Source organism: Paroedura picta, chromosome 12, assembly GCF_049243985.1.
Source record: "Paroedura picta isolate Pp20150507F chromosome 12, Ppicta_v3.0, whole genome shotgun sequence".
Classification (NCBI taxonomy): domain Eukaryota; kingdom Metazoa; phylum Chordata; class Lepidosauria; order Squamata; family Gekkonidae; genus Paroedura; species Paroedura picta.
The window spans coordinates 39,623,888-39,650,749 of NC_135380.1; the positions used below are offsets into that span (position 1 = coordinate 39,623,888).

Below are 26,862 nucleotides of genomic sequence, written 5' to 3' on the forward strand. Positions count from 1 at the left end.
GAGTCTCAAAGTGGCTTACAGTCACCTTCCCTTTCTTCTCCCCACAACAGACACCCTGTGAGGTGGGTGAGGCTGAGAGAGCCCTGATATTACTGCTCATTCAGAACAGTTTTATCAGTGCTTTGGTGAATCCAAGGTTGCACAGCTGGCTGCATGTGGAGGAGGAGTGGGGAATCAAACCCAACTCACCAGATTAGAAGTCCAAACTCCTAACCACCACACCAAGCTGGCTCTCAAGTGGGGGCAGAAGTGTGATGCAGGAGCCAGCCAATCAATCAATTGATCCTTGCTCCAGCGACAACTAGTGATCTCAGTGGCCATCTGAACATCTAGGAAAGACTGTGGAACCCCCTGGGAAGCTCCCACAGAACCCCAGCGGTCCCCAGAACCCTGGTTAGAAATCCCCTAGATCCTGAGGCTTCAGAGCAAACTTCAACAACGTATAAAAACTTGAGTGGATTTAAAATAATTTCAAAGTGGATTTGTAGGGCATTTCCACACAGTGGTTAAAATGGCAAGACACCTGCGACCTGCAATAGAGTAATATTAAATCACGATATTCCTCTCCTACACATTTCAAAGCTTTCCTGCCGCATTTTCCCTTCACACATGCTGTGCAACCAGCAAATGATAGAGACACGTGCTTTTTCACTTACCGCTCCTTGGCCTGTCAATCAACGGGGCCAACCAATCGGTGGTTTGTTGGTCTTGCAGTTGCCTTCCCTTTCTTCTCCCCTTTCTTCTCTTTTTATTTGAGACTTACATGTATCAATGCATATTCACTTCTATAAAAATGGATTATTTAAAGCTCCCACCCCCTAAAAAACACAGCCGGCAAACGGAGAGCATGGTTACGGAGGCAGATTCCCCCCCCCCCCCCCGTCATTTAAAACAGCCAAAAGGTTCATGGCGAGTTTCAAACCACCCCCTAAACCAATCCAGACAAATTAATCAGGGATAGTTCACCTCCCCCACCCCCATCACTCCATCACCCCTGCCTTGCCTCCTTCACTGAGCAGGAAATGTAGGGGGGAGAGCAGGAGTGCAGGTGGGACCTTGCATAGCTGACTATTTCATGTTTCACCCTCCATACGTTCCTTTTGCTGGTTGCCTGCTGGTTGTCCGCCGGTGGATCGTGTTTTTTAGGTTGGTGTATCCACTTTTTGGGGTTCCCGAACTCACACTTTAAAATGGAGGATGTAGCGAGTTGGCTGCTGCCCAGACACCGAATGTAGGTGACGTCATGCGGAGGGGCCAGAATATTCCACATACATTTGGAAAACATTTCACTATATTTATCACATGCGGAAATGCCCTTAGGAGGGCACTGGAGCCCAGATTTTTAAAAAAACATTAATGCCTTAGGAATGGATTCCCCAGTGCCATTGAAAACCTTGCTGATGCTATTGCAGTTCTTATATACTGAACATTGTTGAAATCTGCATCAACATTGTGTAATTTATCATATGCTCAGAGTATATAATAGCTACAGGGATTCTTCCCATTTTTTAACCTCCTAATATTTACACTGTAATGGATCCTTCAGGAGACATTTTCATATTCTTCCGCAGTCAAATCATCCTCCTTAATAGCTGCTTTGATACTTGAGATTCCTCTCTTTCTCGAATTCCAACCAAGAAATGTTTTCTTCGGAAAGGATTTGGGACTTCCTGATGCAAGCATAAAAGCCAAGCTTTTGAACTAGCATGTTCATCATTTGCTCATAGTTGTAAGGCTCCTGCTGCCGCTCTGTTTCAGGTTCCACACACAGAAGTCACAAAACATCTTCCTCTTTTGCTTGGACTCTCCTTGAAAAGAATTTTTGAGAGCCTGTGTGGTATGTGGGATTGGCTAGAGTCTTGAACTAGAATCTGTGAGGACCTGACTTTAAATCTCTAATGTGTTACATAGCTCTGATCAGCACATATTGGATAATGCACTTTCAAGACATTCTTGCAGCTGAATTTTCCTGTGCAGAACAGGAAAATCAGCTTCTAAAGTGTGGAATGAGAGACTGAGTTTAGGACTGTTACTTGATCAGACTCTCGTGTGTGTGTCTCTCTCAGCCTGACTTGCCTCGCTGGGTTGTTATGAAAATGGGAACAGGTTAACTGTATAGGCTAACCCGGTGTCCCTGGAGGAAGATCAGAATTAAAATGTTGTAGATGGATATATAGTTTTCTCCCTGTGTTGAGTGAATGAATGAATGAATGAATGAATGAATGAATGAATGAATGAATGAAGGAAGGAAGGAAGGAAGGAAGGAAGGAAGGAAGGAAGGAAGGAAGGAAGGAAGGAAGGAATAGTTTTTGTTTTTGTTTAGATTTCATTGTGTATAGCCAATGCCATTGCAATATATATCTGATAAAACAGTATAAACAAAGGTATGTAAATACCAAGTACTGAAAGGTTGGTTAAATAATATTAACTCTCTTATGGGTTAAGCTTGACTCACATTTTTCTTGCAGCCATAACAAACAATAATGCTAATCCTTAAAACTAATCAAAGGATTAGTATCCAAAAACAGAAAGATCATTTTATCTGTGTCAGTATAAACAATTTGGCCTGTAAAAATCTAGTTATACATTTAGTCCTTGGCTCCAAATATAGAGGACAATCCAAAGCAAAATGAGAAAGATCTTTGACTGCACATTCTTCAAAAAGGAATAAGTGAGGGGCTAAAGATACACAAGAGCCTCTTGTGGCGCAGAGTGGTAAGGCAGCCGTCTGAAAGCTTTGCCCATGAGGCTGGGAGTTCAATCCCAGCAGCCGGCTCAAGGTTGACTCAGCCTTCCATCCTTCCGAGGTTGGTAAAATTGCTGCTGGGGAGTAAATGGTAATGACTGGGGAAGGGAATGGCAAACCACCCCGTATTGAGTCTGCCATGAAAACGCTGGAGGGCGTCACCCCAAGAGTCAGACATGACTCGGTGCTTGCACAGGGGATACCTTTACCTTTACCTTTAAAGATACACAGGAGAAATGGCCAGTAAGTAAGGCCGATGGCATGGCCTGGAACTGCAAATGGGTAAAAGCCATTTGGAGAATTTGTGATGAGATGGTAACTAAATCATCAGATCTGAGAGGAGTTTTTTTGAATAGCTTAATCAAGGGTGTGGGAGATTAGATTGTGTAATTGTATATTGATAAAATAAAGTATCACTTTTAGAGACTCAGTACTATAAACCGGGTCCTTTTGACTGAGCTTTCAAAAAATAGTTCGGGATGAAGTAACGTGTCCAGATTTGGTTACAACAAGAGAATTGAAAAGAAATCTGTGTTCATCGCTGACTTAAAGCATTGCTTGAAAAACAAATAAGCAGACTGTCCCCTATGATTTACCCAAGATTTTAACAAGGCTATATGGACTCTGTGTTGGGAAATGCAAGATCTGTAGTGTGCAAGATTGGGGTGAACATAAAAAGCGCCCTGCAGGGGGCATCGGTGGGGACATATATTTAACAGAGTTGTAATAGAAACATACTGATGATTTTCAAATTGTCTCCTCCAGTGTCCCGAAGAGACTTCCTGCTCCTTTGAGCACACTTCCTTCCTGCTTGCCTCCAGAACAGCACTTGAACAACAGAAGAATGACTGCAGCGAGCTAGACCGTTAGATCTTGTCTCTCCTCTTTCTGTATATGGTTGTTTCTACTTCTGAATAAACACTATTTTATTGTTTTAAGCAGCCTGGTACTCAGCATTCTCTGTATATTCAAACTCTGCCACTTCCCAATTTGTTTGCTTGTTTCAAAAAGTGGCATGTCCATCTCTCCTAAAGAGCAATGCTGCACCTCAAGGCTTGTTCCCTGCAGCTGGAAGCTGGGAGGAATAGGGGCAGGGAGCGCACTCCAGCCATGTACCTCAGTGCTTCCATCACTTTTGAGTAAAAATAGGAAGTGACATGGGGACGCTCTAGAATTTCAGAAACTCTCTTTGCCTTCCCTAGAGTGTTTAAGAATGGCACTCTGGTTTTAAGTGGAAGTGATATCAGTGTGCCAGCAGGATACCAGAGCACCAGGGCCTGCCTGCAATTCCTCTGGGAGGGCATCACTGGATGACACCTGGCAGCCCTACCAGGGTTGCCAGCTGTGGGTTGTAAAATGCCTGGATACTTTAGGGGTGGAGCCTGGGGAAGGCAGGGTTCAGATATGAGATATTTACTTCAAGACAACTGGCCTTGGATATTTGGAGACCACTTTCAATTCCAGGAGTTCTCCAGGCCCTACCTGGACCTCAGCAACACTGCTCCTTGATGTCAAAACCATGTCCGTTTTCTTTTTCCATTTCACCATTTGGCATCGCTATTTCTTTGTTACTGGTCTGTTCAATGTAGCCTAAGTGTGAATTGTCACAGTAGAGATTTAGTTATACGGAAAGGTCTCTGCTCTGCCCGGTCACCATGCCAATGTTATCTTCACCAACTACTGGAATGCCGTTCTGTTTCCCAGACAAATGGAAACTGGCCATCTGGACTCTTCGTACCCAAGAGGGCTAGCGGGCGAGTTGTGGGAGGGTTTGGGGATTAAGACTGAGCAGAAGCCATTTCCCACCAGTCTTAGCAAAGAGTTGCAGGGTCAATAGCCTTCTTATCGTTTACAATAAAGAAACTTCTCTTTGAGTGGAGGTTTCTTACCAAACAGCAATCGGCTGAAACCTCACAGTTCTTATGCCACCCCAGGACTGCACTTAACCAACTCCCCCCCCCCCCAGTTGGGCCTCTCTTCTAACACTGTACCTATAAAGCCAGGTACTGTGAATCCTTGAATCTCACTCTACTTGTCTTCCTATCTACATCATATGAGACACATGAGAATGAACTCAGGCTAAGAGAGAACAATAATAAGGGCCAAATTTTGAAAAATAAATATTTTGCATAGGGTCGGGGGGGGGAGCTCCTAGGGAGAGGTCTCTGGAGACATTTTATCCTAGATGGAGCCTCTTCTTTGAATGCTTTTCATCACCTTATAGTCGCTATTACAAAATTGCATTAGTGTATTTTAACATCAGACCACTGAGAAAGACCCCCAGAGGGGTTGAAACACGTATTAGGTCACTTTATCCATCTGTCAATACGTATTGGATCAGTGCAATAATGGATGATTGAAATTGATGTTTTTAAAATCATAAGTGTGCACATGGATTTTTATTTATTTGTTTATGATTAGACTTATCGACCACTGCTCTGGGGCCACCCTGCTTGTGGCAGTTCTCAACAAGATAATAAACCAGAATAAAATCACAAACATGATAAGGAAAAACACAATACCCCCCCAACCCCATTTGGCTCCTCAAGGAAGATGTAGATGTTTTTAAATTATTATTATTATTATTTAAAAAAAATGATGTTTAAAGATGAAAACATTTGGAGGAGAAGCCATGTAGATCTTCCTTGCTCCGGCCTCAACTGAATGCCTGGCAGAAGAACTCTGTCTTGGAGACCTTGTGGAACTGTTGTAGCTCTGGCAGGGCCCTCAGCCCCAGGAGCTCATTCCACCAGGTAAGGGACACGACCCAAAAGGTCCCGGTCATGGCCAAGGCCAGGTGTACCTCACTTGGGCCAGGGATCACCAACCTGTCAGAATTCGCAGGGTGGACAACTCTGTGAGGGGCATAGGCAGTTAAACGGGCCCTCCAGAATAGTAGTAAGTATTTGTATTTTAACATTTATTACATTCTGCTGCTCAACCTCCAAGGTTCCCGGCTTTAGTACACACAGATTGTGTTATTTTGTTCCCATTTTGGTGTCCCCATCTGCCCGGATCATAACTTTTGGCTTGGTTCTGTCCATCTTTCGAGCCTCCTGGCCTTGCCACCAAATGTCCCCTGGATTGCCCAAATGCAGGGTTGTCCCAGTCCCAATGAGAGTGGAGGGAAGCTATGAGCAATAAAGTAGCATAACCAGCTGAATCGTGCAAATAAATATCAAAAACCAGGGAAATTACCTACTGAAGTGTGTGATCGGCTCCCGGTCCCACTGAACCCAAGTTTCATTTTCCTTCTAAATCGCTTCCAATTCAGCGGCTTCATGCTGGTGTCTTCCTTTGACTCAAGACAAGCTCTTTTTCACTCCGTGGGCTTTCCGAGGCTGTCTCTATTGTCTCTGGATCGGAGCAGGTTTTATTTCAGCAATTCACTTATGAAGCTTTGTGCTGTGAAATCCATCACACGGCGCAACCCCAAGTGAAACATACATGCAAGAAATCACCCAGCCGCGTTACTTAAATGAGCTCTTGAGGAACAGCAGAAGCCATGTAATTTGCCAGAGTACAAAGGCAGAGACGGATCATCTACGAAGAGGGGCTGTGGGCCACCATCCCGGTTTCTTTCAAGATGGAACCCACCCATCCATTAAAGGCCAGCACAAAAAGGGCCCAGAGTTCAAAGGTAGCAGGATGTGGGCAACTCCTCTTAAAGGAGGTCATAGGGATTGGGAGATATCTCTTTAGTGTCACTCAAGAAGGTACTAGCCCGGGTGGACCAATAGCCTCACCTGACAGTTTCTTCTGTCTATTTAACAATGCTAAAATCAAAACCAATAAAACACAAAATTCACTACCTACTACCCTGGGGATGAACAAAACCTTAGCTCGGTGACGAAGTTATTGGGAAAGAAGGCACTGACCTTACTCTCCTATTTCATTGGCCTTAATGGCCCCTGCAGGATTACCTTCTCTTTGTTTCATACACTCTGTGTTGCTTATTCCAATCTAATTTATATTTTAGCTGTTTTATGATCTAAGCTATTTTATATATGAGGCTCTTGTGGCGCAGAGTGGTAAAGCAGCCGACATGCTGTCTGAAGCTCTGATTACGAGGCTGGGAGTTCGATCCCAGCAGCTGGCTCAAGGTTGACTCAGCCTTCCATCCTTCTGAGGTCGGTAAAATGAGCACAGCTTGTGTGCTGGGGGGGGGGGGTAAAACGGTAATGACTGGGGAAGGGAATGGCAAATCCACCCTGTATTGAGTCTGCCAAGAAAACGCTAGAGGGCGTCACCCCAAGGGTCAGACATGACCCGGTGCTTGCACAGGGGATACCTTTACCTTTACCTATTTTATATAATTTTATATTATGAGCAAATACAGTCTTTAGCTGTATTATGTTTCGTCACTAATTGATTGATTGCTAATTCCTACTTTGCTTGCCTATGACCATAATAAAGATCTGTCTGTCTGTCTTATTCCAACACAAAACCATCCAAATCTGAGTTATATCCATCCATAATTGGGGGATGAGATTTATTTTGCTTTTTGTTCTTATTTTTATGTAATCAAAAGGCAAGTATGCTAGCCAGGTGTTGAGCATTGCCCTCTGCAGTGTTGGATGGGAGATATAAGAAAATTCCCAAGGTGGAACTGGAGCAATTGAGCCCACATTAATCCAATTCTCCAGCAGCTGCATTGGCTACCAGTTGAATGCCAGATTAGGTGTAAGGTGCTGGTACTCACCTTCAAGGCCATGTGTGGTCAGGGTCCTGTGTGCCTCAAGGACCATCTGCTTGCCAAAGAGTGACGTGCTTCATCCACTCCAACAATCTGGTGATCCCTGGCCTCAAGAGCCAGAGCTTTCTCATCTGCAGCCCCAACCTGGTGGAACGAGCTCCCCAATGAGAACAAGGCCCTATCGGGACTCAAACAGTTCTGTGGTGCCTTCAAAATGGAGCTCTTCTGCCAGGATTTTGGATAAGACCAGTGATGAGGACCCCCATAATGGACCCAATTGCCAGGGAACTTTAGAACCAATGCTCAATACATCTCTGTTCATCCATTATGTGCTGTTCAGGACCAGGAGCAATGGGTTCAAATTATAGGAAAGGAAGTTCCACTTAAATATTAGAAAGATGATGAGGGCTTTTCTTAGATGGAATATGCTGCCTTGGAGGGTGGTGGAGTCACCTCCACTGGAAGGTTTCAGGAGGAGATTGGAGGAGCATCTGGCAGGAATGGGTGATTTTTAAGTCCCCAAGAAGGTAGGGGACTGGACTGGACTGGACTGGACTGGACTGGACTGGACTGGACTGACTGGACTGACTGGACTGGACTGGACTGGACGGTCCTTTGCAGTGCTTTCCAGCTGTGTCATTCAGATTATTCCTCTCCATCTGAAGGGGGAAAGGAGGAGGGATAAAGAGCTTCTATATTTTCCAGGTAGGCGACATTCCTTTGAAGATTCTCAGCAAGACCTCCACTTGGCCCGTGCCTGGCTGCGAGCTGAACCACATGGGATCTATTCTGTCGAGCATTATTGATGTCAGCCTTTTTGGGTGCAGAGTGTAATCTGTTCACGCCACACATATCCGTAGCAGATACAGAACAGCATGTTTGGCATTCCCCCCACGCAAAAGAGAGACAGAGAGAGAACCCCTCAGGCAAAAACAAGGGGGGAGGAGAGTCATGATGTTAAAGGCTTGTGTGGGGGGGGGGGAGAGAAGTATCAGGCAAGAACTACCAGTTAGCACTTCAGCAATTGTCCACATAGGATTCGTTCTCTTCCTTTTCCCAGGATTTTTTTCTTTCTGGCAAGTTCCGAGGCTGACCTCTCTGTCCCTTCAGTAGAGGTGGCAGGCCGGAAACAGCACCTCAGAGCTATGTGGCTGCCAAAGGAGTGAAACCCACTGGGTTGAAAGATGTGGTTTTCTGGCCACGAGGAGAAAGAGATTCTCCGGAGGGCAGATTTATTCTTGCGCGATGTGATGAGAATCCTTAACAACAGCCATCAAATCTTCATAATCACCAGGAGGAGGCAGGCAGGCAGAAACAATGTCTGAATAGTTACTGTTGGGGAAATGGAGAAGCATCTCCCCTTGTGTCTTGCTTCACCTCACTCTCTCATTACTTTCCCAGTTCTGCAGCAGCCAGTGAAAGAGGGCTCCCCCCCCCACTTGTAGTATCAGAAACGACTTCCCAAAGTTTCACAGCACTGTTTCTGTTGGCTGTTTTATGTCCAGAGGAGGGCAACAAAGATGGTGAGGGGTTTGGAAACCAAGACGTATGAAGAAAGGTTGGGGGAGCTTGGTCTGCTTAGCCTGGAGAGGAGATGAATGAGAGGGGATCTGATAACCATCGTCAAGTATTTAAAAGGCTGCCATATAGAGGATGGAGCAGAGTTGTCCTCTCTTTCCCCGGAGGGACAGACCAGAACGAATGGGATGAAAATAATTCAAAAGAAATTCTGTCTAAACATCCAGAAGAAGTTCCTGACAGCTAGGGTGGTTTCTCAGTGGAACAGGCTTCCTCGGGAGGTGGTGGGTTCGCCATCTTTGGAAATTTTTAAACAGAGACTGGATAGCCATCTGATGGAGAGGCTGATTCTGTGAAGGCTTAAGGGAGTGGCAGGTTACAGTGGATGAGTGATAGGGTTGTGAGTGTCCTGCATAGTGCAGGGGGTTGGACTAGATGACCCATGAGGTGCCTTCTAACTCTATTATTCTATGATTCTATGATTCTATGTCGTAGGTACCACTGAGTTTGGTCACAAGCATGGGATGTGGCCAAGAGGCCCTGAGGTTCCTGGGTGTCCTGTCCCTGTTGAGTTTCCAATAAGCAGATCCATTGAAACCAAGACAGCTCTTTATTGAAGAAACTAGCGAATAGAAGCAAGGACTTTCCTTGTTGAGACTGACAACCAAAGCTACAAGCATACTTTTATGCCCCCCTCACTATTCCTCCCCCCTCCAATTCAAATCATGGTGCACTCACCAATATACCACTCATCCAACACATTTTCTCAAGCCAAGTTTCCCATCCAAAGCACGCGCTAACTTTCAGATACTACGTGCTACCCTAAGAGCGTAGAACAAACCAGAAAAATCAGACTAGCAAGCTCATGAAGATTTTTAAAAAGCATCTGCAGTGGAGGAGCTGTGAAGAAACCATTACACAATTCAGACACAGGTTAAAAACAGGTCAGAGAGAACATGACTTAACCAAAGCTATAAGCATATAGCAAACCAGGGTGTAAACTGCACGGAGCTTTTATTCCAACCCCAGATCGATTCAGTCCCTGCCCTCTATACAGAATGCGATTTCCATTTGGATTTGGGGCAATTTAAATTTTCCTTCTGCAGCAAGAAGGATTGATGCGGAGTGACCCTACCTTTATTGTGCGATATCTTAAGAGTGCTTTTAATGCTCAATATCCGGATTGGGAAACCAAGCTCCGTGGTAGAGAACATCTGATAGGCCACACCTGGTCATGTGACAAACTTGCCTTAAAGGAGAAGCCCCTAATTTCTCTTAACTTCTGTCGGTCCTGGATTTTTCCTCCCTCCTCTGCCTTTTTCGATCTTCTCCCACTCCCCTCCAAGAAAAGAAAGAGGCTCCCTGCTTGGCTCCTCCTCCCCTTCCAGAAAAGAAAGAAAGAGGCTTGGCTCCCCCCCCCCATTCTGAACTACCCTAACCACATGCAGAAGACTTTCCTGTTTCAATGGGGAGGGGGGGGAGAGGAAGACCAGAGTTCAAAGCGATCTGAATTCAACAGGATTGACAATGGAATAAAGAAAGTAAGTATAGACTCTGCCCTAGACTCATAGAATGGTTCAAGAAAACATTCCATATAAAGAGATCAAGAAAGCATGACATGGCGAGATCATACAAATAGGGATACAGGATCTTGACATTGGGTAGAGGTTAGGGTTGGGTGTTTCAGCATCCGAAGTGGCCGCTTGCTCCCAGAGCAGCCAGCACTGCGTTGCAGGAGGGAGGGGAGGTGCAGGTGTCAATGCACCAGTTGGTTCCCCATGGGGGACAAAGAATGGATGGAAGCCAAGCATGTGCAGGCTCCCAAGTTGGTGAGATTTGCCCACAAAAACTGGCCGACTGATGCTGGAGGGGGGTTAGTTGTAGGGAAGGCCCTGGGGGGAGGAATGCCAGAAACCCCAACTATTTCTGCCATGATTTTATTCTGTTGCTTGCCTGTGAGTTTAGCTCGCCTGACCTTTGTGCCCTGATGTAACGCAAATGCTTTTGCTTGACACCCCAAGGTCAATTTCTAGCTATTTTGTGCCTCTCACCCTCATCATACATTCCTTACCCCCCTTTCCTTAGTGCCCTGTAGTTTCCTACACCATCCTGTTCCTTGAACTGTGCCTGGTTCAAGTTCCCCAGGGAGGGGGAAGAGACCCTATATTGTTCAACTGATGGTTTGTGAACCAGTTCTGACTATGTCTTCAAAACGGATGCTTGGATTTTCTTAATTAAAAAAAAACACCTTTAATTCCATGAGTTTACAACAGGCACCCTGTGAGATAGCTGGACCTGAGAGAGCTCTGACAGAACTGTTCTGTGAGAACGGGACTGTCACTAGCTTTTATGCCAATAAAGGTACTCTGAATCTGAATCTAGCCTAAGGTCATCTGGTGGGGCTGCACACGGAGGAGTGGAGAATCAAACCCAGATTAGAAGCGGCCGCTCTTAACCACTATCCTAGGCTATCTATTGGGGACACCAGTGACAGATATGGGCAACTGGAAAAGGTTCACATACAATGACTGCATCCAAAAACTAAACGCAATTTTTGAAAGGCACATTTGTATGTCCTTAGCTATTATATGGGCATCTTAGTCCTCCCTTCTGATATTCTTGGAATGATTTCTTAAACTCCCAAATATGCCATTTATTTCTGCCCAGTTGAGCACCGCATAATAATCTAAGTACTTTGATTCCGCCTCATTATAAACCTTCTCCACCATGAACATATAGCTGTACAAATATGAAAGGGTGGGAAAGAAATCACCCTAACAGTTATCACATTATAGACGGGATCCTTGGTTGGTATCCCACCCGCCTTTTGATTTTGTTTCTCTTCTGTACAAATTGAACTCACGATCCTTTATTTTCTTCAATTTTCTGCCATTTTCTGTCTATTTATGAACAATGTCTCTTGTACATATAAATGCCATATCAAGTGCACATTAAAATACACAGCACAGGGGCACAATGCAAGTTAATCTGCAAAACCAACAAGGAAAAGTGGTAAATGGAAACCATTGACAAATGAATAAATGCAAAACAAAGCAGGGAATAGACAGATGCACTGCCAGAAATGTTGCTGATATCCATTCTCTCTCTCTCTCAACTCCTTCAGGCTTTTCAAAATATTCTGCACTGCAGGATGACCAAAGATAATCCCACAGTAAAAAAAAATGGGCATTTCACCACTCCTGGAAAAGCAGAAGGTAGTCGGATGAAGCAAGAACTAGCGATGGCTGAATGTAATGATACAGTGGTAATAATTGATTGATTGATTTCATGCCCCTAACCCTAACCCTCCTTTCTGCCCAATGGGAACCACAGTGTCTTTCATCATCCTCTTCTCCTTCATCTTATTCTCACCAGCACAACAACTCTTTGAGGTAGGTGAGGCTGAGAACATGCATCTTGGCCCTAGTTCACTCAGCAAGTTCCCACAGAATGGTGGGGATTCAAGCCTAGGCTTTCTAACAACTATACAATTGTGCACTTTGGCCACTGAAGTGGCCGTTCAAGCCTGAAGCAGCGTGGGGGTGAGGGGCAGCACTGGTGCACCAGTTGGTGCACAGACGCAGCCACAGAGCTCAGCACCTGTGTGTAGGTTCTGGGTTGCACGCTGCCACCAGCGCCACCCCTCTCCCCCAGGCATGTGACTTCCAAGGGCGTGGCGGGAAGGCGTGGCCTGCTGACATCACTTCCGGGGTTTCTTTTCAATTGGCTTTGTTTTGTGGTGCGGTTCCCTTTTTCTCTGGTTTCGTTTTTGAGCCATGCTATAGCCTGATAGCTACAAATGTACATCTCTCAATAGATCTTATGCAATATTCAAATGTGCATCCCTCACTCATTCCTGAATGTCTTTATTTAGGGAGAGCCGGGCACGGTTGAATGATTCCCCTTGCCTGTGCTGGGCATTCCTGTCGTCTGCAGTAAATAAGTTGCATTTGCCCTGGAACCAACAGCACCCAGAGATAGATATTATAAGCAGAGTTCTGAGGTTTCTAGGTATTTGGGGGCGGAGCCTAGGAAGAGTGGAGTTTGGGGAGGGGCTTTGCCAGTGTGTGATGCCACAAAATCTACCTTCTGCAGTGATCATGTCCCTACCTTCTGCAGTGATTATGGGGCGAACTGATCTCTGCTTATAATATAACTGGGAGATCTCCTGCCCCCAGTAGGGGGTTGACAAGCTTAATTATGAGCCAGCAAAGCACCAGTTCGTTTTCCCCTGAAAGCTCTCTAAAAAAAAGCTTGCCACATATGGAACTATTTATTTATCCTATTGCATATGTAGGGTAGACAGAGGACCTGGGGACGCTCAGAGGTGTTAGGTGATTTCCGAACTCTGCATCATGACCCCTAGTATTCCTTGGAGGTCTCCCATCCTAATACTATCTGGATTCGGTCCTATTTAGCTTCCGCGATCTGATGGAATCAGGCTTGCCTGGGCTACCTAGATCAGGGAAATACTGAACTAAATGAGAATGGAGAACCCTTAGCCAGTCATCTTCCCCCACTCTAACCCAGGAGAAGCCAACTTTTCTCGTCCAAGTGTTGTATGGGAAGGAATTCAAAAAGCATCTAAAAGTAAATTCTCCCTGACAAAGCTGAATGCGAAACACACAGGGGTTATTCAACCATTAAAGATCCTTTCTCCTTTTGCACCATTAGTTTCTTTCTATTTGTTGGGCCTTGGTGCAGCCCCCGTTTCTTTCCATCCATTCCAGTTAATCCCAAACATCTCCCAGTGAAGTTGTTGCTTGGCTGGCAGATAAAGGGGGTGAGGAGTGGGGAGAGAGAGAGAGAGGAGAGCAAAACAAGCCTTTGTGTTTCATTAGTTTTTTGCCCAGCTTGTTGTCTTCCTGAGGGCTTCGGGCTGGTCATTCGAGGAAACAGGATGCTGAACTAAGTCGACCATAAGGATGATCCCCCAGAGTTCTACTTGTGTTCCTGAGTTTATTTTGAGGCTAAACAGTGGGAAGGAAGGGATGTCGGGGGTATCTACCATCTCTTCTTTGGTCTTTTGTTTCCTTTGAAAGTGCGTACTCTTATAGAACCATAGAGCAGGAAGGTCATCTAGTCCAACCCCCTGCTCAAAGCAGGATCTGCCTAAAGCATCCATCATGAGAATAATAGAATCCTAGAGTTGGAAGGGGCCATACAGACCATCTAGTCCAACCCCCTGCTCAAGGCAGGATCTGCCTAAAGTATCCATCATGAGAATAATAGAATCCTAGAGTTGGAAGAGTCCAACCACCTACTCAGTGCAGGATCAGACTAAAATCATCCAGGATAAGTATCTGTCCAGCTGCTGAAAGACCGCCAGTGAGGGGGAGCTCACCACCTCCTTAGGCAGCCTATTCTTCTGCTTCCTCTGTTCCCTAAATGCTTACTTGAAACTGCAGTACAGTAATGTAGAGAGGACCCATTTAGTACCTATACCAGCATTGGGGAGAGGATTCAAAAATCTGATGTTTCCAGCTACACCAATTACGACACAATAAGGCTATTTGCACTGGGAAGATTAAATCAGATTGCTGAGAGCCCTCCTTCAGCCCTGGGTTTTCTCAGCCACCTTGTTTCAAGGGCAGCAAGACTAATGAAGGCAGATTGAACCTTGCTCTCTGAATGAATCGAGATGGCAAGAGAGGAAGTACGATTCTCTTGCATGATTCAATTACTCGGGAGACATTTCATTTCCCGGGAGCTTTTGAGCTGTGCCTCCACGATGGACTCCAGGGTGGTGGATCAGAAGGGGAGGGGATGCCATCTGCATGTCAACAAGATCCGAGTGTATCCAAAGGACAGATGGAAAGCAGAATGTAAAAAGAAGTGGAATAACTGGTCATTTGATGCATGAGGGGAAAAAGGAGCTGGCTGAGAAGACAGCAAAGGAGGTCCAGGACAGAGGCTAACAGGATCAAAACTGGATGGTGGGGGCCTAGAATCATAGAATCATAGAATCATAGAGTTGGAAGGGGCCATACAGGCCATCTAGTCCAACCCCCTGCTCAACGCAGGATCAGCCCAAAGCATCCTAAAGCATCCAAGAAAAGTGTGTATCCAACCTTTGCTTGAAGACTGCCAGTGAGGGGGAGCTCACCACCTCTTTAGGCAGCCTATTCCACTGCTGAACTACTCTGACTGTGAATTTGTTTCCCTGATATCTAGCCAATATCGTTGTACTTGTAGTTTAAACCCATTACTGTGCGTCCTTTCCTCTGCAGCCAATGGGAACAGCATCCTGCCCTCCTCCAAATGACAACCTTTCATATACTTGGACATTTCCAGGAATTGGATCTCCAGATTACCAAGATCAGCTCTCCTGGAGACAATGGTTGCTTTCTGTTGGAATATGTAAGATCTGCAGTATGTTGTTGTTATTGTTAGACTTTTATCCTATCCTCTCAGCAGACTCAGGGTGGATCACGACATAATTAAAAGCACATTCCTAACCCTAAAGTTAAATATAAAACCTAATTAGGTTGAAATTTATAAGACAATTTACACTCCTGTATTTCCCCCTCTGCATATTGAGACTCTGCCAATACTTTGGAGGGCAGATCCTATGGCATTCTGCCTGATGAAGTCTGCCACCATTCCCAGATTTCATTTCAGGAATCTCCAGCCCAGAGGTGGCATCCTACTTCCTACCCCTGGCCTATTCCTCACTAAGAGAGTAACACTGGAGATAGGCTATCCAGACTGAAGGTCGGCACTCACAATAATGCCATGCTCCCCCATATAGGAATATTCCACTTAGCCAAGAAGATTGCTAGGGGGAAGACTAAGGAAAAATCTTTCTCTCAGACATCTACAGCATGATTCAAAGCATAGTTAGACCCATTTAGGCCCACTTCACTTGAAACAATTTAGAAGGGCATACTCTGTTTAATATCGAAATAAGTCAGTCAGCAGTCTGAAATAGTGAATGAACTTTGTTTGGGAAGTTTTTTTAAAGTTGCCAACTACCCAGTGAGCCTTGGAGATCTGGAATTACAATGCATCTCCGGATAACTAAAATCAGTGTCCCTGAAAAAAAAATGGCTCCTTGTCTGTACTCAACGCTGGAATATATGCCTTCAGTTGAGGAGGCCTGCTAAGGGGCATGTGGTCACCAAGGGGGATTCTCCCAGCCTCTCTTCCCCCAGCCCTTGTTCTTGATGCTCTCGGAAGTTGTTCCTGTTATCTTTTATGAATAGTACCGTTTAGTGTTGTAAGGAATGTAAAACAACCTTGTCTGGCTTTTTGTGTCTGGGTGCAAAGACATTTGAAGGATGGTTTCCCTTTGTCGTTTAGATAATACTGCCTTACCGAGGGAACGCCTTTTGGCACACAAATCTCATGGAGTGTGGGACTATGGGTATAACTGTTCCTGGAAAATTGTGTGAGGTGTTTTCAGCAATGAAGGTTCTGTGATGGCAACTTCTTGTAGATGCTCCCCCATGACTATCAATAAAGCTACCTTTTCATATCTCTATGAAGACTCCTTAGTCTGCTTTGGTGTCATCATGAGCAGTGGTCCTCAACCTTTTTATCACCGGGGACCACTCAACGCTTGACAATTTTATTGAGGCCCGGTGGAGGGGGGGTAGTTTACTCCTCTACTCTCACCCACTGCCCTAACGCTCTCTGATCGCTATGGTAATGTTTAAACATCCCTTCAAAATAAGATACCGACACTCCACAACAATGAACATAAGGAACATTTTATTTTCATGGAAATTTTAACTCATGACAATGAGAAATCAATGGGAACCCTGAGCTTGTTTCTCTGCAATGAGATAGTCCCATCTGGGAGCGATGGGAGACAATGACACCCGAAGCGTGTTGTAAAGGGCCGGGGGAGATGAAGTAAAGGGCCGGGGGGGGGAGGCGTCTTTCGTGGCCCACCTCCGATTAGTCAACGGACCACATGTGGTCTGCAGCCCACAGGTTGGGGATCTCTAATCATGAGCACATGTCATAAGGTCATGACATTGCTTTGGAGGGTGTATTTTATGGCATTATGTGCCAGTAAGGTCCCTCCTTTCCCCTCCCCAGGTTCTACCTTCCTAATCTTCAGGAACTTTCCAACCCAGAGTTGGCAACCCTAGAAATGACCTTGTTGAACGGATCCTTTTTTTTGGGGGGGGGGTACATGTAGGAGAATTGAAGTTTTTCTAGGTCAACTTCAAAACTCAGAAATCACTATGTGATTCCTAAGGGCCTCATCAGGAGTGAAGCAAAGATACTGAATCTGTCCCATCAACAGACATGAACGACTGAACACAGCATCCACCATTTCTAGGGTTACCAGACCCTCAATAGGGCCTGAGGATCCCCCAGTTTGGCACCTCTCCTCCAACTTCAGGGTTTTAAGGAACCTGAGGAGTTCACCGTGCATGGGGAGGGAGGGAACAACCAGGAAGTAAATGCTTCTGTGTCGCCCAGAAGCAATGTAGAGATGTTGGTGACATCGGTGGGGTGAAACGCTCTGGTTTTGGGGCAAAACTCTACTATCTTAATTCTACTGTAAAGTTTTGGCTAAAAACCAGAGATTCCCTCCCCAATGTTACCGATGTACTAACATCACAGGCAATGATAACACATTGGGTTGTTCCTCCCCACACCTGGAAAGTGCTCCTCATTATATGCTGGCTGCACCACCAGACCTGGCAACTCTAACTGTTGCCCACTTCCCTTTTCACTTGTTAAACTTGGAAACCGAGACTAGGGTTGCCATCCTCTGGGGAGAGAGAGAGAGAGAGAGAGAGAGAGAATCTTTTACACCCAACTCAGAGGCGCAATATTATAATTCTGAAGGATTGCAAAACATCCTAAAAATAGTATTTAGCTGGTGAGCTATTCAAGTCTTTTGTTACTACTTCAAGGATCTTTGGTCTGAATAAAAGCATTTCAGTTGGATATTATCAAATTATTTTGCCTCACATGGGATTGTTTTTGTAATCCTCCAGGTGGTGGCCAAATGTCTCTCAGGATTACAGCTAAGTCTAGGCAACAGAGATCAGTTTATATGGAGAAAGTAGCAACTTTGGGAGATGGACTCCATGGCAGTGTAAATGTCTCTAATCTGGAGAACTGGGTTTGATTCCCCACTCCTCTGTCCACAGGCAGCCTGCTGGGTAACCTTGGGGCAGTCACAGTTCTCAGAGTTCTCGCAGCCTCACTTATTTCACAGGGTTGTTTTGGGGAGAGGAAGGGAAGGCGACTGTAAGCTGTTTTGAGACTCCTCTGGGTAGTCAAAAGCGGGGTATAAAATCCCACTCTTCAAAAAAAAATGCCTAGTAGAAAACCAAGAAAGAGGAAAAACTGTCTTTAAAGAGACAAATAAGAGGAATAAACTGTTATACTGAAAGAGAATAAGAAGGATCGATTGTTATATCTACCAAAAAGTGAATTTCAGAAAAATAAATTTCCTCATAACAAGGCCACCTTTTCAAATGCTTGACCAGAGGTCTAGAAAAAATGCAAGGGAAATGGGCAGAAGATAAGGTCACATTCCCGAACCTTCCTGAACTACTGCATATCATGGGGAATCTCAACAGTCACTCCGCATTCAGCAGCAGAGGACTACAAAAACCGTGCTTCAGTGAAAATGCGAGTGAGGTGTCAATGTGTATCAGCAGCTTGTGCTTGTAACCAAAGTTAATAGAACAAGCATTTGTTTGCCCCGGAAGGCCACAGTGTGGAAGCACGGAACAGAGCTGGCCGGCTTGTGGTCGAACTGAAAGGACAGAGGAGACCACTAGGCTAAGAGTGAAGGAGCAACAACAAAGGGCCGGACATGAAAGGCACCAAAGAGATTCCAGTCGAGTGAAGTGAATACTTGAAAGGCAGTTGGAGTTAGCTGGGGGGAAGGGAGAGTTTCGACATTTCCTTGCCTCCTTAGCAAACGCTTCAAATGCGGCAGGAACATCCCCGCTGAGTAAGCGCCCCCTTCCAGCGGACCTGCCATACCGATGCAGGGCAGATCCTGTGATCCTGGGACCCCCCACCCAGAGAATGAAGAAACAAGATGCTCTCCCCCCCCCCACCCCCTTTAGACTTTCGAATGCCAGTGAGCAGGATCTAACGCTAGCAGCCCCCTCGCAGAGTCCCTCCCTCCAAACACAATAGGGGAGCTACATTCAAACATAACTTTGGGAAAGGCTTCTAAAAAGGAATATATTTTATTATGATGTACAAAGACAACTGCCAGGGGAACAGCTGAGCCGTTCAGAAGCGTGGATGAAAGCGATGGGCTTCTTAAGGACTTTATTTACATTATCGAACAAAGAGAGGCACGCATGCACATTAAAGGGACAAATTGCTTTCCCCCCTTGATGTTAGCCAGCACCGGCTGCTGTACCTGTGGACTGGGAATCGGTCGTTTCCCCAGGCGAACGTTGCTTACAAGCTGAAGGTCAGGCTCTCCTTGAAATAATGGCAAAGCAGACGGACAGGTTGACAGATCTGTCGATAGCAAGATTTCTCGGATTTCTAGACAATGTTCTGAAAGGTATTCACTGATCAAATGCGAGGGCACACTGGTGATTGTCTCCACCACTAGACATGAAGTCAATACAAATGGACATTTCCGGGCAGGGTTTTTGTACTAAAGAAGATCGCCTTTGAGGTCGTCCGGAGAGCATATAAAAGTCATCCTCAACAGAGTGTTTGCCTTGACTTGGATGGTCCAGACTCTCATCAGAACTTGGAAGCTCAGCAGGGTGGGCCTTGGCTTGGGAGAATGTCAAGGAAGTCCGTGGTTGCTATGCAGAGGTGGCTATGCCAAACCAACTCTGGACATCTCTTGAAAATCCTACAGCAGCCTTTCTCAACATTTTGATCATTGAGAAACCCCTGAAACCTTCTTCAGGCGTCAAGAAAACTCAGAAGTGGTATGATCATGCAGAATATGGTTGGGAAGTACAGTTGTATAAACACCCAATTGGAGTCTCTCCCCATCCCACCCTGTCCAGGCCCCATCATTAGCCATTTTCGGAGTAGGAGGAAATGGATTGACATGATCACATATGGTCATATCAACCTGGAAATGTTTAACATTTTAAAAATATAAATATATTAAAAATGAATTAACTCCCACCCACTCCCCCACATGCAACCAGCTGGGTGACCTTGGGCTCACCAAGACACTGATAAAACTGTTCTGACCAAGCAGTGATATCAGGGCTCTCTCAGCCTCACCCACCTCACAGGGTGTCTGTTGTGGGGAGAGGAAAGGGAAGGCGACTGTAAGCCACTTTGAGACTCCTTCGGGTAGAGAAAAGTGGCATATAAGAACCAACTCTTCTTCTTCAGTAATATCAGGGCTCTCTCAGCCTCACCCACCTCACAGGGTGTCTGTTGTGGGGAGAGGAAAAGGAAGACAAATGTAAGCTGCTTTGAGACTCCTTCAGGTAGATAAAAGTGGCATATAAGAACCAACTCTTCTTCTTCATCATCATCTGGGAGGGCTGTCAAGAAACTACAGAGTTTCATGAAACCCAAATTGAGAAAGCCAGTCCTACAGGGTTGCTATAGAACGAGAACCATAGAGTTGAAAGGGGCCATACAGGCCACGTAATCCAAGTAGAAATACACAGGAGAGGAGGTATGCAAACAGGAACCCTCCCCCCATAGTCCAATAAATCTTGCAGATAACAGAAGTTTTGTACTCCAACTACAAGGTAACATTAAACATGAAGAAAAGTCCTTATCCAGAGTCTTTAATAATCATCATTAAAACAGCCAAAGAGTAGACTCCTAGGTACTATCTAATTATGACAATGCAGGATCATCCTAAAGCTTCCCAGATAAGCATGTATCCAGCCGCTGCTTGAAGATTGCTAGCAAGGGGGAGCTCACCGCTTCCTTAAGCAGCTGATTCCACTGCTGAATTACTCTGTGAATTTCCCCCCCTGACTTCAGTCTAGTATTGTTCTACACATAGTTTTAACCCATTTAACCCAGATGTGGGTCCTCTCCTCTGCTGCTCACAGGAACTACTCCCTGCCCCTCCAAGAGACAACCTTTCAGATACTTCAAGAAAGCAATCCTGTCCTCTCTCAACCTCCTCTTCTCCAGGCTGAGCATTCCCTGTATGTTGCGATTTGACACACTTTCCACCACCAAATTGTCCCCCAAAACCCGACAGCAGGATCTGTTTGGAACATGCTCCCTAATCAAAGGTGCTCCTGTGGAAATTTGCATGGATGGCCAGCTTCCAGGCACCTAAAGCAGAAAGGGGACATTCATTACCATTATTTCTCCAAAGCAATAATTGGGAGGGAGGCCTGGACTGATTTCAGAAAAGAGGCTTAACTCTTGCCACTACCCTTTTCCCCCAGAAGGCTATGTTTTTGAGAGGCAGTACAGTATAGCGGTTAGACCAGGGGTGTCAAATGTACAGCCAACAAGCCAGAACTGGCCCACCCAGGGCTCTTATCCAGGCCGCAAGCAACAGGTTGTGACCTTTGTGGACAAATTATATAGGCTGTACATTACATCATTGTATACTGTCCTGGTGCTCATGTAGATAGGATTCAAGTGGGTAGTCGAGTTGGTCTGAAGAAGCTATGACTGCTATAGTGTAATTTAGTTTGAAATAGCCTATACATGCTTTTTTCTGGTCTGTGAACCAAATGTTTGCTTCAAAGAATACAAAACCCCTAGATGCTTCCATGCTTTAGAGCAGGCGTGGGCAAACTGTGGCCCTCCAGATGTCCATGGACTACAATTCCCATGAAATTGTAGTCCATGGACATCTGGAGGGCCATAGTTTGCCCACCCCTGCTTTAGAGGTCAGGCCAGGGACAAGCAATCAACTATCTATTTGCCGATTATTCTCTTGATGTAGATATTTGCATTTTTATTGTGGCCTAATGTTTCCAGTGCAATTCAATCCTAGGTTAATGCAAACAAATCCTAATTGCTGTTTTTTCCTATGTATCCCCGGAACCTGGGCAATTTCATTGTGTTGTATGTTAATTTGCCCTCTCACTCCGTCTATAAGTTTGAACACGATATTGTATCTGAGGAAGTGTGCCTGCCCATGAAAGCTCATCCCTTGAATAAAACTTGGTTGGTCTTAAAGGTGACGCCGGACTCTAAATTTGTCCCAGTGCTCATGTGTGACAGGTGGCGGAAGCAGGAGGTGGGCATCAGGGTGATGCTGTAAGGAAATGCTGTAACAATGTTAATGTTTTAAGCATGTTTGTATTTTGAGTAAAAAATAATGTCATCGATTAGGTTGGCCTGTGCCCTTTATAAAGTTTATCATTCCCAGCCTGACAAAGTGACATTTATGTCAAATCTGGCCCTCATAACAAATGAGTTTGACACCTCTGGATTAGAGTGCTCCACTGAGTTCTGAGAGACAACAGTTCATTGTCCTTCAGGCTCTGGGTGGGTGGACCTCTACAAGGACTGTAACCATTTCTGCATGAGGAATCTGCCCCAGGACAGGCTCTGGTTGCTGGCGGTTTTTAGAGCCCCCTCCACATGTCATTGCCAGCATCCTGAGGCTGTCCAGAGGCTGGCTTGCATTTTGTCCAGATTTGCCTTAGGATGAGGGAAATCGCTAAAAGTGGATTTGCCACTTTTATCTCACATCCCATCGGTGATCAACCAGTAAATAACCGGTGATCAACAACCTCCTTCTAATTCAACTTCAGCTATCTATTTAAACAGTTCAATTGTTCTTGAAAGGCTCCTTCAGTTTTCCTGTTGACCATCAGAGTCAGTTTTGCAAACTGGGCCAGATCCTCCAGCTTATTCAGCCAATCTTCTATCGATGGTAATTCTTGTACCTTCCATTTTCTAGCCATTATTAATCTGGCTGCCATCGTCACGTAAAAAATAGTCTTCTGGTACATGTTGGGAGGCACTGCAGTGATAGGGTCTGATCACTTTGTTTTTAAGCCAACCATTTTTTTAAAAATGACTCTTTGGGCTCCAGTTACCATTTCTAGTGTCTCTCAAATCCACCCAGACATACAAGCCCAAAATACCACGACTCTTTCCCCCCAAAAGGGGGAATGCTGTATCGTCCTGGCATTTCTCCATAGCAACACTGAAGTATTAAGGTTTTATTAAAAATGCTTCTGTGTTGTGGCATTACCACATAGCAATGTGGAAGTGCCTTTAAAAAAATTGGGGGCCTTGGGGCGGGAAGAAAGTTTCAGTCCAAAAGAGAACTGCTGTGCTGTGTTTGGTTGCTCTCTGTTATTGATAAGCCAAGGAGCTGGGGGAGAAGCTCAGCTTGTTTTCCCTTGCAGCCTCATCAGGAGGCTAAAAGCCACGATGGGGTGGAGGGAAAACATGGGAGGGGTCTCCTGTGAGGAGGGCTGCAAACATGAGGTTTACCATCCTGCATTTGCAAACAGGAGGCCATGCGTGTTTTACCCTTCCGTGTGGAAACGGTCTGCATCTCAACTTCTCTCCACTGGAATAAAATGAGCATGCAATTCTAGGGTCTCTGATGTCAGGCTTTCCCAGCCATAAGTATGAAACTACTCAGGAACATAGGAAGCTGTTCTTATGCTGAGTAAGCCCACTGTGCTATCATGATCAGTGCTGTCTATTCATACTATTTGTTTAGGTGGAAGGTTGTAGCTCAGTGGTAGAGTATCTGCTTGGTGAGCAGAAGGTCCCAGGTTTGATCCCTGCAATCTCCACTTTAGATCCAGGAAGTAGATGATGTGAGATACCTCTGTCTGAGATCTTGGGCAATTGTTGCTGGGTTGAGCAGAATATTCTGACTTTGATGGATTCTTTATAGAGCAGCTTTGTGTGTTTCTGTGTACTGACAGTGGCTCCCCAGGACCTCAGGCAGACGTCTTATTTGCTTCCAGGTGTTTTGTTTTTACACGTAGATATGTCAGAACTTGAACCTAGGATCTTCAGTATGCAAAGCAATTGCTCTGAATGGTACCTCTACAAGTAGCTACAAATAGTACTTCATGAATGTCCTAATTAAGAAGAAGAGTTGTTTCTTGTACCCTGCTTTTCACTACCCAAAGTAGCGGGCTTACAATCACCTTCTCAAAGGGGCTTACAATCACCTTCCCTTCCTCTCTCCACAACAGACACCCTGTGAGGCAGATGGGGCGAGAGAACTCTAAGAGAACTGCTCTGGAAGAACAGTTTTTGGAGAACTGTGATTAGCCCAAGGTTACCCAGCTGGCTGCATATGGAGAAGAGGGGAATCGAACCCAGCTCTCCAGATTAGAGGCCACCACTTTTAACCACATGCTGGCTCTGCCTATTTGCTACTTGGGATATCCCCATTGGCTGGGTTTCTCCAGCTGAAAGGCTGTCTCCAGCACCTTCACAGAAACACGGTAAGGTTGCTTTAATTCCTCTTGAATGAATAATTTTAGCAAATAAATAATAGCTTGTTCTTTCAAACATATGGGAAGGCAATTTGTTTCCTCTCCTAAACAGAGCATTTTTTCATCTGTTTGGTTAACCTTTTGCAGGCATAACTCTCTCGCTCGTTCTAGTGACCCCTGCTCCCCCCCCCATCCCTGATGTATTTCCCCGAAACATCTGATTTCCTGTGAGTTGGAGAACATCTGAGAAGAGTATAATTGCAATATAATTAATGAATTAGAAGAATGAGATGTTTTAAGTGCTTTCAATATCCCACTCCCTGTAATTATATGTAGGAAACATGGTCATTAATAATCTTGGAGTGCAAGGCTACGACTCATACTGACAATCAGCGATTCCTTCCCGGAGGGATCAGGGGGTTGCAGCGGTATTATATGGCTGCCCCAAAATGAGCATTCTGCGTTTTTGTATTCAGGGAGCGGCTCAAAAAATCAAGCAACGTCACTCACCCACTTGTCTCAATATAGCTTATTGAAGGATGGAGACTGAAGCGGCATAGATTGGAAGAACACCTGTGTTTGACTCCAAGGCAGGATTTACCAAGGGAAATTGTAATATATGCATTCCTGTGGGCTGCCACCTAGAGGTTAAGTGGCAGATAATTTCTGCTGAGCAGTCAGATTAAGCATGGTCTGCAGGAAGGTGGAGTTAGTGGAGGCCTGATTTCAAGATGGACGCCTGACTGAAGCTTGTAATATACACATTCCTGTGAATCGCCACCTATTGAATAGTCGCACTAGGCATGGTCCAGAGGAATGTAGAGTTAGCTGAGGCCTGGTTTCAAGATGGACGCCTGACTGAAGCTTGTAATATACACATTCCTGTGAATCGCCACCTATTGAATAGTTGCACTAGGCATGGTCCAGAGGAATGTGGAGTTAGCTGAGGCCTGATTTCAAGATGGACGTCTGACTGAAGCTTGTAATATACACATTCCTGTGAATCGCCACCTATTGAATAGTCGCACTAGGCATGGTTCAGAGGAATGTGGAGTTGTTGAGGAGGGCAGGGGCTCATGGGAGTTCTAGTTCATGGACAACTGGAGGGCCACAGTTTGACTACCGCTGGTCCAGAGGAATGTGGAGTTAAGTTGAGACCTGATTTCAAGATGGACACCTGACTGAAGCTTGCAATATACACATTCCTGTGAATTGCCACCAACTGAACGGTCACACTAGGCATGGTCCAGAGGAAGGTGGAGTTAGTTGAGGAGGGAGAATGGTCATGAGGAAAGGGGCATTTCCAAATAACTGAAAATGGCATAGGGAAAAACCTGATGACATACATTTCTACATTGGGCAGCCCTGAATTAGATGAAATCTGGTTTCTTGTGCATTAATTTGAGCACGGCAAGCAAGGGGGCAATTCAGGACTGGGGCTGAAGTAGCAAATTTTAGTGTGGAAATAGATTTAAAAATCACCCTTTAAAAATACAAATCCAAACAAAATTGCTAGTGTGGGAACTGTCTGAGCTTCTTCCTGAAGCTGGAAGTGGACAGGAGCCCAGCTTAAACAAAGCGATCTCCCAGGCATGTGCTGGGATTTTCCCACAGCCCTTCAAAGCTGACTGCACCAAATTACTTGTTCACTGAAATTCCAGCAAACTTCACAAAAAGGGCTTCCTTTATTCACAAAGCTATCAAGGTCTTCCAAGGAAAGATAGTCACTCAGCTATCATATGGCTGCCAGCTATGCATTTATAAAGAAACACTTGGATGCAGGACAATCTAAGTTCCTATGAATGATTTGTGGAGTCCCTCACTGTATTCTGAATGCCCTTCTCAGACCACATGCTGGATTGGTATCCTTGGAGGACCGTATGTGGTTACTCCCATCTACCTACTGGCTAAAACTTGTCCTCAGCCTGGTGCATCAACCCCCTTGATCTTTGCTGACAACCATTGCTCAACACCCTCTCCGCTCAGGTTTTATGTCATCTTAGGTATCAAAAAGCCAGAGAAATAATCAAATAGCATTTCTGGGACCATGCCCTGCAATCAGAAAGGATCCTGATATAGATCCAGTTATTCTGTAACATGCCAAAAGTTTTCAACCAGCAGATTATCTTAGATTTTTTGAGATCTCTAAACACAGAAAAAAATCTTAACCCTGGCATTCTTTAATGCTTTACCTTCAGCTCTTCTGGAAGGCAGATACCACTGTGTCCCACTCTCTCGACAGCTTTGTCCATGCCATACAGGGAAAGGAGAATCCATTCTGCAATGACATTTGACACCAGTATTTTGCTCCAATTCTGTCAAGTGTACTGGGGAGAGCTGAACAAGGTCATTTTTGTCTCCTCTTTGCAGACTCTTGTCAGGAGATAAACCACAAAGTTGCCCAATCTTGCTTACTGGTGTGTGGGATACTCAAGCAGCTGACAGAGTCCAAGTACCTTAGCTGGCTTGCTGAGGGAGGCTTTTACTATTCTTGTCCCTCCTTAATCTTTGTTGATTGTTTTATGCTTGCCACACTGCTGTGTTTTATTATTTGAAGATTCTTTGGAGCGGATCTTGCATTG

At 45.2% G+C, this 26,862-nt stretch overlaps 1 long non-coding RNA gene across 1 annotated transcript in view; it reads right to left on the reverse strand.

Annotated features, from left to right (window-relative positions):
* Positions 1 to 26,602, reverse strand: part of LOC143822004 (uncharacterized) — a 35,033-nt gene extending 8,431 nt beyond the window's left edge. Inside the window, exon 1 of the long non-coding RNA XR_013226010.1 lies at positions 26,473 to 26,602. This is a non-coding gene — a long non-coding RNA (uncharacterized LOC143822004). The remainder of the gene's footprint in view (positions 1 to 26,472) is intronic.
* Positions 26,603 to 26,862: the final 260 nt, after the last annotated feature.